Below are 11073 nucleotides of genomic sequence, written 5' to 3' on the forward strand. Positions count from 1 at the left end.
CACATCTTCAGGTTTTTGTTTTAATCACCTGCAGTGCTGGCCAAAAGTACAAAAGTATTGGCACGCCTGCAATTCTGCCAGATAATGCTTAATTTCTCCCAAAAAATGATTGAAATTTCAAATGCTTTGGTAGCAATATCTTGATTTATTTTGCTTGCAATGAAGAAACACAAAAGAGGATGAACATTTTTTTTTTTTAATCATTATCATATTACACAAAACTCCAAAAATGGGCTGGACAAAGTTGTTACTACCAAAGCATTTGTAATTGCAATCATTTTCTGGGACAAATATAGCATTATTATCTGACAGAATTGCAGGGGTGCCAATACTTTTGGCCAGTACTGTAAAATGTGTGGATGTCAGGTATCAATTCTAATGTATTTATTTTAGGGTTGTTCTGATCATGTTTTTTTGCTCCCGATCGTTTTAGTTTGAGTATCTGCCGATCCCGATATTTCCCGATCCGATTGCTTTTTTTTTGCTCCCGATTCAATTCCAATCATTCCCGATAATTTTTCCCGATCATATACATTTTGGCAATGCATTAAGAAAAAAATGAATAAAACTCGGACGAATATATACATTCAACATACAGTACATGAGTACTGTATTTGTTTATTATGACAATAAATCCTCAAGATGGCATTTGCATTATTAACATTCTTTCTATGAGAGGGATCCACGGATAGAAAGACTTGACTTTGTATATTGTGACTAAATATTGCCATCTAGTGTATTTGTTGAGCTTTCAGTAAATGATACTGTAGCCATGCCAAAATGCATGATGGGAAGTGAATCCATGACTATGCGTAGTGCTACCAATTGATATATCTTCTCTGCATTGGGAAATAACTTAAGGTGTTAAGAAAAAGATCAATTACTACCTTGCTTCCACGCATTGCTTTCCCATGATATTTCTAATCGTAGGGGGAGGGATTGTAAGGCTTTAGCCAATTAAAAAAAGGCTCCAAAGGCTGTCAAAATTCACTCTACCCAATTTATGCTGCCTTTTATCTCTCTATATAGGTAAAACGGCACCATTACAGATTGAGCGCGACAATGCGTGAGTGGGTCGTGCAGTGCATGCATTAATTGCGTTGAATATTTTGACGTGATACATTTTTTAAAAAAATTAACTACCGCCGTTATCGGGATAAATTTGATAACCCTACCTTAAGCCTAAACTAAAGACTGGATGAGTGTAACATATTATGTCTGTAACGTTAAATACAATTAGAAAACGATTTAATTAAAAAAAAATTATTTTTTTTTTAAAAAAGGCATGGCCGATATTTTTTTGCCGATTCCGATACTTTAAAAATGACGTGATCGATCGATCGGGACATCTCGAATTTATTTATTTTATTAATCATTATTTATAAATGCTCGGTGAGTTAATTAACTGGTACTTAGCGAGTCATTTTTTAACTCATTGTGAGTTGACTTTGTCCTATGGATTAATCATTTCATTAATATGACAGTGCATTTAAAATAAAAGTGAGCGAAATACAACTTTTTAAATTCATTGAACAGAATATGGATAATTGCAATTAGACTCCGTTAATAATTTCAACTGTGTGTTGGCTAACAATGATTGCAATAGTCGTCTAATCCATTTGAACTGGGAGTTCGTTCATTCTCCCCCTCCCAGTCGAAACGAATTGGACGACTTGCGCCGTCTATGGCACGCTATAAAGGGTTAATTGTATATTGTACTTCACTTTTTTTTAGACTGCCTTTCACCATGTAATGACCAAGAACAAATGAGTGGTTAATCTTGCATATCATTAGAAGACAATTTTGTGTTATCTATTTTGTTTCATTTCTTCACAGGTCTGGACCCCATGCTGGATTCCTAATGTTGACTGTGGCCAAGAGTTCCTTCTTACTTCTTGACAAGTGACTGGATTGTGATTGCCATCCACGTATAACTTGAAATCTCCTTCCTCTCTCTCGATCCACTAGACCTGATGATCTCAGGTTACAGTTGTGCAAGAATAGTTTGTGTTGAGCTAAGTAGGTCAGCCATTTGTGCTTGATCCATATATAAAGATAAATGTATTCCTTTCAGGTGGAGATATTTTACTGTATTTTATTGGAATAAAATGGTTATTACTCAAATGTGGGTTGTTTCTTTGCTGTGGAGTGTAACAGAGGCTAAAAACTAGAAAAGACTTTTAATAAAAAACATGTTCATTATTAAAACATTGGCTGCCATTGACAGTCGTAGACGTCCAATTTATGTATTGCCGTCAATGGCAGTGAAACGACCACTCATTGCCATCCATCTCAGATTTGACGTCAATGACATTAAATGGTAGCGAATTTGATGAGACGCAGTGTTGCCTCACTAGCATGCAGTTCTGCTAAAATTTATTAGATAATGCATTACACATAGCTGAACATTTAAATGTATTAAGCACTGTAATTTTAGGTAGTAAATACGTACAGCGTGTCAAATTGGTGCAATGCACTAGTTATAAAATGCTCATCATCAAATTAGCTGTTTTTCCTTTTACGGTTTTTTTTAAGATGGGAATTTATATTTTCAAATCCTTGCTCTTAACCCTTAGATGCATAAGTGGGTCAAAAATGACCCGGTGAGGTTGTTTTCTTGAAATATCTTTGGAATGAAAAATTGTTATCAATTCGTATTCCAGATATTCCTCAAAAATATGGTTTTGATATAACGCCATTCAAATTTTTGATGAAATTTTTATACATTTGAAGAAATTGTCATTTTTGTATTACTACCCTTTCCACAAGTGGGTCAAAAATGACCCTCATGCATTTTCTATGGAATCCAATGGGAATCTTTCATTCTTATCAACTTTGGCTGTCAGGAATAAATTTACCGTGGAACACAGATACTGGGTATGTAAAAAGTGACATCCCTTACGAAGATTATTTTACACAGCAAGCGCTGATACGTGTACTGTAAGTAGTATGTCCATGTAGTATTTTGTGTGTGTATTTCATGACTCTTTCATATTATTGAAACATTGGCAAAAGTCACCCGGTGAATCAGATTGCAATTCTTTATTTGTTGGAACTTATGGAACAACTCAACTGCTGTCTGCCGCAGCTAACGCACTCATAACTCGCCAGAACAATAGCAACACAGGAAGGCACGTCCCCCCGCTCTCCCGCACCTCCCTCACTCCCGCACGTCACGCGGTGCATTCAGGAACATATGCAAACATTAGAATCCCCACATTATGACCCGATTCGTTACACTACCCCCTCCTTTCAAAAAGCCTCGCCCCCGAGGCTTGAACAAAGTCACTCAGCCACCCCGGTGGCCTACAGTTCCTCCGGGGTCGCTCCCGATCAAAAGGCAAAGAAGAGGAGTCCACAACAGAACCCCCAGGAGGAGAAGTGTCTAATCCATACAGTCCATCTTGGGAAGGCTGGTTACCACCATCCGAGCCACCAAGGGGTTCTGGCGTGTTTGTAGCAGTACCTCGGTACGGTGCCAGACGATCACGATGGAGGGCCACCCTCCTCCCTCTAGGGGGCAGTTGAACCCTATATAGCACTTCCCCAAGTCTCTCCAGGACCTTGCAGGGTCCCACCCAGTCGCTGTCCAATTTAGAGCACCTGCCCTTCTTCCTCTGAGGGTTGTACACCCATACCAATTCCCCCGATTTGAAGTGTCTTCCCTTGGAATGCACATCGTAGTACTTCTTTTGCCGTACGCCTGCATTCTTCAGCTGGAGCCTAGCAAAATCATATGCAGACTCCATTCGATCCTGCAATTTCCGGGCATATTCAGGACCTGCGGGAACAGCAGGAGAATCAGGCGGTCTGCCCACCATCATCTCAGCAGGGGTCCTAAGCTCCCTTCCAAGCATGAGAAGAGCCGGAGAGCAGGACGTGGAATCTTGCACTGCCGATCGGCACGCCATCAGCACCAATGGAATGTGTCTATCCCAATCTTTTTGATGCTTGGCCGTCACTATAGCAAGTTGCTGCGATAGTGTTCTATTAAACCGTTCGACTAGTCCATCACTTTGTGGGTGTAATGGGGTGGTGCGGGTCTTGTGCGAGCCCAGTTTATCGCACATGGCTGTGAAAAGCCGAGACTCAAAGTTCCTGCCCTGGTCCGTGTGAATCACCTCCGCCGTTCCGAACCTGCTAAACATCCCCCCAACCAGTGCGTCCGCTATGGTCTCCGCCTCCTGGTCAGGCAGGCAATAGGCCTCGGGCCACTTTGTAAAATAATCCATAGCGGTCAGGATGTAGCGATTCCCACCCTCCGTGCGAGGAAACGGCCCCAGGACATCAATCCCCACTCTCTCCATGGGTCCTCCAACCGGGCACTGCTGAAGTTGTGCAACAGACCTGTCCGTGGGACCTTTTTTTGCGGTGCAGCTGTCGCAGCGTCTATGTAATCCTGTTGCGGAGTCGACGAAGCGTCTTCCCAACCCCAAAGTGCCCCGTGCCAAGTCCACCGTGTACCGCCTGTAGTACACGTTCCCGTAGGAGCTTTGGTACTACTACCTGCCAGTGAGTCTCATCAGTAGCCGGTTCCATCCAGCCACGTTGCAGTATTCCATCTTGCAACCGTAGGGTGTTGAACATAGACCAGAGTCCTTTGGGGGCACGGGAACACATGCCAACCTCCTCCCACGTGGGTCTGCGCTGCGCTGCAACCCAAGCCCGCACCGGACCGATGTCACTGTCCGCTTCTTGCATGCTCCTCCACTCGGCCACGTCGACAGCTGCCGGACAGCGCTCAACAGGCAGGGTCTGAGCACTGCTCGCTGCACATCTCACCTCCAGCTTTAACTGCTCACTCTCTCGCAACTCCCTCTTGTCGCAGTAGTGACAGCCTTTAGCACTGCAAGGTCTACGGGAGAGCGCGTCTGCATTCCCGTGTTGAGCGCCCGGTCTGTGAACCACAGTGAAGTCATAGGCTTGTAGTTCTTCAAGCCAGCGTGCCAGCTGTCCTTCTGGCTCTCGAAAAGTCATCAACCACTGCAAGGCCGAGTGGTCAGTCCTGACAGTGAAATGGAGGCCACCAAGGTAGTATTTGAAGTGACGGATGGCAACGATCACAGCGAGTAACTCCCGTCTGGTGACACAATAGCGACGCCCTGCTTTGTTAAAAGTCCTGCTGTGATAAGCCACCACCCTCTCACCCGCCAGTGTCACCTGTGACAACACAGCCCCCGAGCCGACACTGCTTGCGTTCGTGTCGAGGACGAAGGGCAAAGTAGCGTCGGGCGGGGCCAAGACCGGGGCATTCATGAGAGCAGTCTGCAGTGAATTGAATGCCAACTGGCACTCTGGTGTCCAAACAAAGTGTTCCCCTTTTTGCAGTAAACGGAACAAGGGAGCGGCGAGGCAAGCAAACACCTTAACAAATCGTCGGTAGTAAGAGGATAATCCTAGGAAGCTCTTCAGCTCCTGCACTGAGCCGGGGGTGGGCCAGTCTTTGACAGCCTGCACCTTGTCCTCCAATGCACTGACCCCGCCCTGTCCCAGTCTGTGGCCCAGGAATGTGACTTCCCGCCTCATGAAATGGCACTTCTGAGGATGCAGTTTTAACCCTGCAGCTGCTATCCTCTCCAACACCTTCCTGAGAGAACTGAGGGTTGACTCAAAGGACGAGCCATGCACCAGGATGTCGTCCAAGTACACGACGCACTCGTGGCGTGAAACGCCAGCAAGCACCCTGTCCATCAACCTTTCGAACGTGGCGGGGGCATTGCAGAGACCAAACGGAAGCACTCTAAATTGCCACAGACCCCCATTTGTGATGAAAGCCGTTTTTTCCTTAGCCTCCTGAGCAAGCGGAACCTGCCAATAACCACTGCGGAGGTCAAGTGAGCAGAACCATGAAGATGCTGCAACAGTGTCCAAAGCCTCATCGATGCGGGGGAGAGGGTAGGGGTCTTTTTTAGTCACAGAGTTCAAAGGCCTATAATCCACACAGAACCGCGGTTCAGCCTGAGACTTCTTGGGCACCATGACAACAGGGAAAGCCCAAGAGCTTTTGGAAGGTTCAATGATCCCTGCCCTCTGCATCTCCAACAGGGCCTGGTCTGCAGCAGCCTGCTTCGCTAGAGGAAGTCGACGAGGTCTCACTCTGATGGCCCGCGCATCCCCAGTGTCAATGTGGTGCTCTATAAGATCCGTACTGCCCACGTCTTCTCCTGACAATGAAAAACAGTTTTTGTACTCCAACAGAAGGCGCCAGAGCGAACCCCGTTCCACAGGAGACAGTCCACCAGAGTTCTTTTCCAAAATTTCCCTCACGAACGAGATCCTTTTCCCGCTATCCGTCCCCGAGACGGTCCCCGGCAACGGAGTAGACCCAGGAGATGAGGGACGGTCCGACGAAAGAGGAGGTACGTCCACACCACGCTTGGGCAATTCCCCAGGCATAGCGGAACAGGCAGTGGAGTCGTCGACAGACCCTGTCGGAGACCCAAAAACAGAGTGGCACGCTGTATGGCCTGGCGCAACAGGACGCTTGGACAGCTGAACAACGTGACCGTCCGGGAAGGAGAGCGTTCCATTTCTGGTGTCGAATATGCAGCCAAGAGTCTTAAGGACATCGAGTCCCAGTATACAATCTTCCAGATCCGCAACCCACACCGTGCTCCGAATCGTCATGTAACCCACACCCAGAGTCACAACTGATTTCCCGCGCATAGGAGCCCGCTCGCCGGTAACAGTCTGAAGTCTCACCATCGTCGGAGAGATAGGCGTTCCCTCCCCCACAACATCAGACCTCACAAACGTTGCCGAAGACCCCGTATCCACCAGCGCGAAACAGCACGTACTCCCCACAGTCACAGCGGCGTACCAACAGTCCTCCACCCACGTCCGACCCAGCACCACAAGTTGCTCCAACTGGCCATCCACCGCAGCAGTCGACCCCAGAGGTAGTGAGTGCTGAGGCGATACTGACTTCTCGCTTGGGCCAGGTTGGGGCGACAACCCGGGGGACCGCGACGCCCCGACTAAGCGGTCCCCGGGTCGTTTCCCTGGTTCGCCGGTGTCTTCGGACAGTCCCGGACCAAGTGGCCCGGCTGGCCACAGCCCCAGCAGATCCTCCGCCGTGGTGTAGAGCGACGACCTCCCTGAAGAGAAGCCGCCCGAACCAGTTGAGTCAGTTCCTCCGCCCATGCAGGTGCTTTAGAGTCCAACCCAGCCCCCGCCGTGGCCCCTCCTCTCGGTAAATCCTCAAACGCAGCAGATGGGGGCGCCGCACGCAGCAACTCCCTCTCAGAGGCCAGCTCCACAGCCTCCTGAAGGGTCCTGGGGTGGGCCAGCAGGGTCTGCACCCGCAGGTCGCACGGTAGTAGAGCCTGGAGGAAGTGGTCCCGGGCCAGTTCACTCTGGATGGCAGGGGGGCATATGGCCATAGGTGCGGTGGACCAGTCCTTCAATGTAATTGGCAAGAGCACACACAGACTCCCCAGGCCGTCTATGGCGACTGCACAATTCGGAGCGAAGCAGACTGGCAGTGGTGCAAAGTCCAAAGCGCCTCTTAAGCGCCCCCACCAGGGCGTCATAATCACTCCTATCCTCGGGGCTAAGGAGCAGCAGGCACGAGAGAGCATCCCCAGTCAAACACATCGCCAGTTGGAGAGCCTTCACACCAGCGGGCCAACCATTAGCTTGGGCGAGGAGCTCAAACTGGGCATGAAAAGCCTCCCAGTTAGCCTTGCCATCGTATTTCGGCGTCTTCACGGGGGGCATCGCCCCACCAAGCAGTTCCAAACGATCAGCCCCAGCAGGCGATTGGTAAGCTAGCGAGTCGGGCACCGCCTCACGACGGCCAGCTGAGCCAAATCCCGCCGACCTGGCCATTTCAGCAGTCATCTTTCTCACGGTCTCTCTATGCTCAGGGGAGCCCCAAGCAGCCGCAGCAGAGGGCAGTTCATCCGCTTCCCCGGACGTACCGTCGGCAGCATGGCTCCAAAAACTCGAGCAGAGAAGAGGCTAAACGTAGCAATAGCAAGTTGTACACACGAGAAGACCCAGTACGTGACCGAGTTATGCCTTTCACTTCTGACACCAGTGTAACATTGGCAAAAGTCACCCGGTGAATCAGATTGCAATTCTTTATTTGTTGGAACTTATGGAACAACTCAACTGCTGTCTGCCGCAGCTAACGCACTCATAACTCGCCAGAACAATAGCAACACAGGAAGGCACGTCCCCCCGCACCTCCCTCACTCCCGCACGTCACGCGGTGCATTCAGGAACATATGCAAACATTAGAATCCCCACATTATGACCCGATTCGTTACATTATTTATCAACAAATTAACCTACTTCATAACTAGCTAGCTAACTAAGGCTTGGTTCATACCGCATGTACTAATGCACAATTCCAATTTTTTGCCATATCTGTTTTTTTGGCGTACCTGTTCAGACTGCCTTTGAAACTGTTCAAGTATCACACATGCGCTCTAATTCGCAGTCCGAGATGCGCTGAGCAAACTGGCCTGCATGTGCAGGAGCATTGGAACAGAGAGAAAACCGAGCATTGTCAGGCTTATTCTCCACCCATTTAATTTTTTTATGACTGTTGTCAAGCCCGCTCCTTCCCCAAAAGCTGCATTCAAGCTAGGCGCTAACGCTAATTCACAGCTGCACCGCTACCGTAGCACTCAGTCGCTCTTGCTCTTTGCTGATGTTAATTGCTGCATGAATTCCAATTTGGGGGACTTGCCAGTTCGGAACGCAGTAACGTTGAGATTTTAGCCACATATGAAATTGACCTGGATCGCACATGAAAATGGTCCACTTTTATGTGACTTTTCCCGTTTAGTTGAGTTGGAAAAACACGAAAAAATCTGATTTGTTTATTGGAAGTCTATCAAGTTGGATTACAGTTTCGGGAGGGGGCACAATAGAAACTTACTGCTTTTATCTGCTGTTTTGTTTGCTTTACCGACAATATCATTAGATGTGCTAGATTTACAGCTGAAATGGTCCTACAGATGTTGGATAATGAAGAGGCAGTGACGGGGTTGGACTCATGCATCCGAAATTTCTGATGATGAGGACCCAGACTATTGTCCAGGTGGCAGTGGCAGTTGTCCACCTGGAAATCCAACTAAACAGGATCAGTCTGACTCATAAGATTCCACTTACGTGTCCTCTGATAAAGAAAGTGTCCAAATCATGGTCAACAGAATGTGTTGGTAGGGCTCTTAGTAGAGAGAATTACCTCCCACCCAGGGCAGAAAACAGAGCCACAAGATCCTCAGAAATCGGTCAGTGCCTCCACAAGGGCTTAGCACCGCTGTCTCACTAAAAAGCAGTGGCGCCACCAGGGGGTGGCCAGGGGTGGCCATGCACGGCCACCCCTGTAAATTGGTTGGCCACCCCACTGGCCAGATATACTGGCTTGCCAGTATATCGTTAGATTGTTGTAGCATTAGTTATGCATTTCTTCCCAAATGAATGCATTTATTTTGTTTTGTTAAATGTAGGGCTGTCAAATTTATCACGTTAACGGGCGCTAATTAATTTTTAAAAATTAATCACATGAAAAATTTTATCGCAATTAACGCATTCGCGGTACGACTCATTCATGCATTGCCGCAAACAGCCTACAATGGCGCCGTTTTACTTATATACAGAGATAAGAGGCAGAGTGGAGTAGATACAAGCATTCATTGGGGCCATGCTTTTAATTGGCTAAAGCTTTGTCATCTCTCCCACAGCAACTGTAAATATTGTGGGAAGTGAGGTGGGGAAGAATGACAGGAGTTGATCTTTTTCTTTACACCCTGTAGTGTACCCAACTCAGAGAAGATGTAGGATTTGCAGCCACCACACACAGCCATGGTTGCACCACTTCCCGTCATGCATTTGGGTAGAACAGTTAGGTCGCGACGGTATCTTTTACTGAAAGCTCAACAAATACACTACATGGCAATATTTAGTCACAATATACAAACTCACATTTATCCTTTAAGAATTACAAGTCTTTCTATCCGTGGATCCCTTTCACAGAAAGAATTTTAATAAAGTTAATGCCATCTTGTGTATTTATTGTTATAATAAACAAATACAGTACTTATGTACAGTATGTTGAATGTATATATCCGTCTTGTGTTGTCTTTCCATTCCAACAATAATTTACAGAAAAATATGGCATATTTTAGAGATGGTTTGAATTGCGATTATTCATTCATTCATTTTCCATGCCGCTTTTCCTCACGAGGGTCGCGGAGGTGCTGGAGTCTATCCCAGCTAACTACGGGCAGTAGGCATGAATTGCGATTAATTACGATTAATTAATTAATTAATCGCAATTCATGCCTACTGCCCGTAGTTAGCTGAATTGCGATTAATTACGATTAATTAATTTTTAAGCTGTGATTAACTCGATGAAACATTTTAATCGTTTGACAGCCCTAGTTAAATGTACACCTTATGCCAAATATATACATAACACAATAAACAGAATTGTTGTGGAACTCAAAATGTTGACTAGACAGTTATGGACTATGCACATTAAATCATTAGTAACATCAAATATTACACAATACACCAAAGTATATCAGTAGCCGTGTCCTTAAGTCTTTCTGATAGTTTTCCCCTGACCTTTTTACTGCAATAATGTAATGAAAACCTGAAATTATGGCTTTTAGTTTTGGCCACCCCAAGATTTTAAAGGGCCCCATCTGGCCACCCCTATGAAAACTTTCTGGAGGCGCCACTGCTAAAAAGATGCATGGGAGCTCTTCATCATTGATGATAAAATACAAAGAAGGATGAAGTCCATTGCTGTTCTGTTTTTTGTTTGTTTCAAAAAATGTTAATTAAGTCATAAAGATATTTCAAGCATGAAATCATTGTTTTGTGGCCCTGTATATCATACTAATTAATATACAAGTGATTATTCTTCACCAAAATGGCATAAAAACACATTGGTTCTAATATGGGTCATTTTTGACCCACTTATGGAAGAGTGTAGGGTCCAGTAACTTGTGCATCTAAGGGTTAAACAAAAAAAAGTGCTGAACCGTTTACCAGACCTGTTTTTTCGAGTTTTTTTTCTATGAGTTCCAACTTTTATCTTGAAGGCAAACC

This window comes from Corythoichthys intestinalis, chromosome 18, assembly GCF_030265065.1.
Source record: "Corythoichthys intestinalis isolate RoL2023-P3 chromosome 18, ASM3026506v1, whole genome shotgun sequence".
Classification (NCBI taxonomy): Eukaryota; Metazoa; Chordata; class Actinopteri; order Syngnathiformes; family Syngnathidae; genus Corythoichthys; species Corythoichthys intestinalis.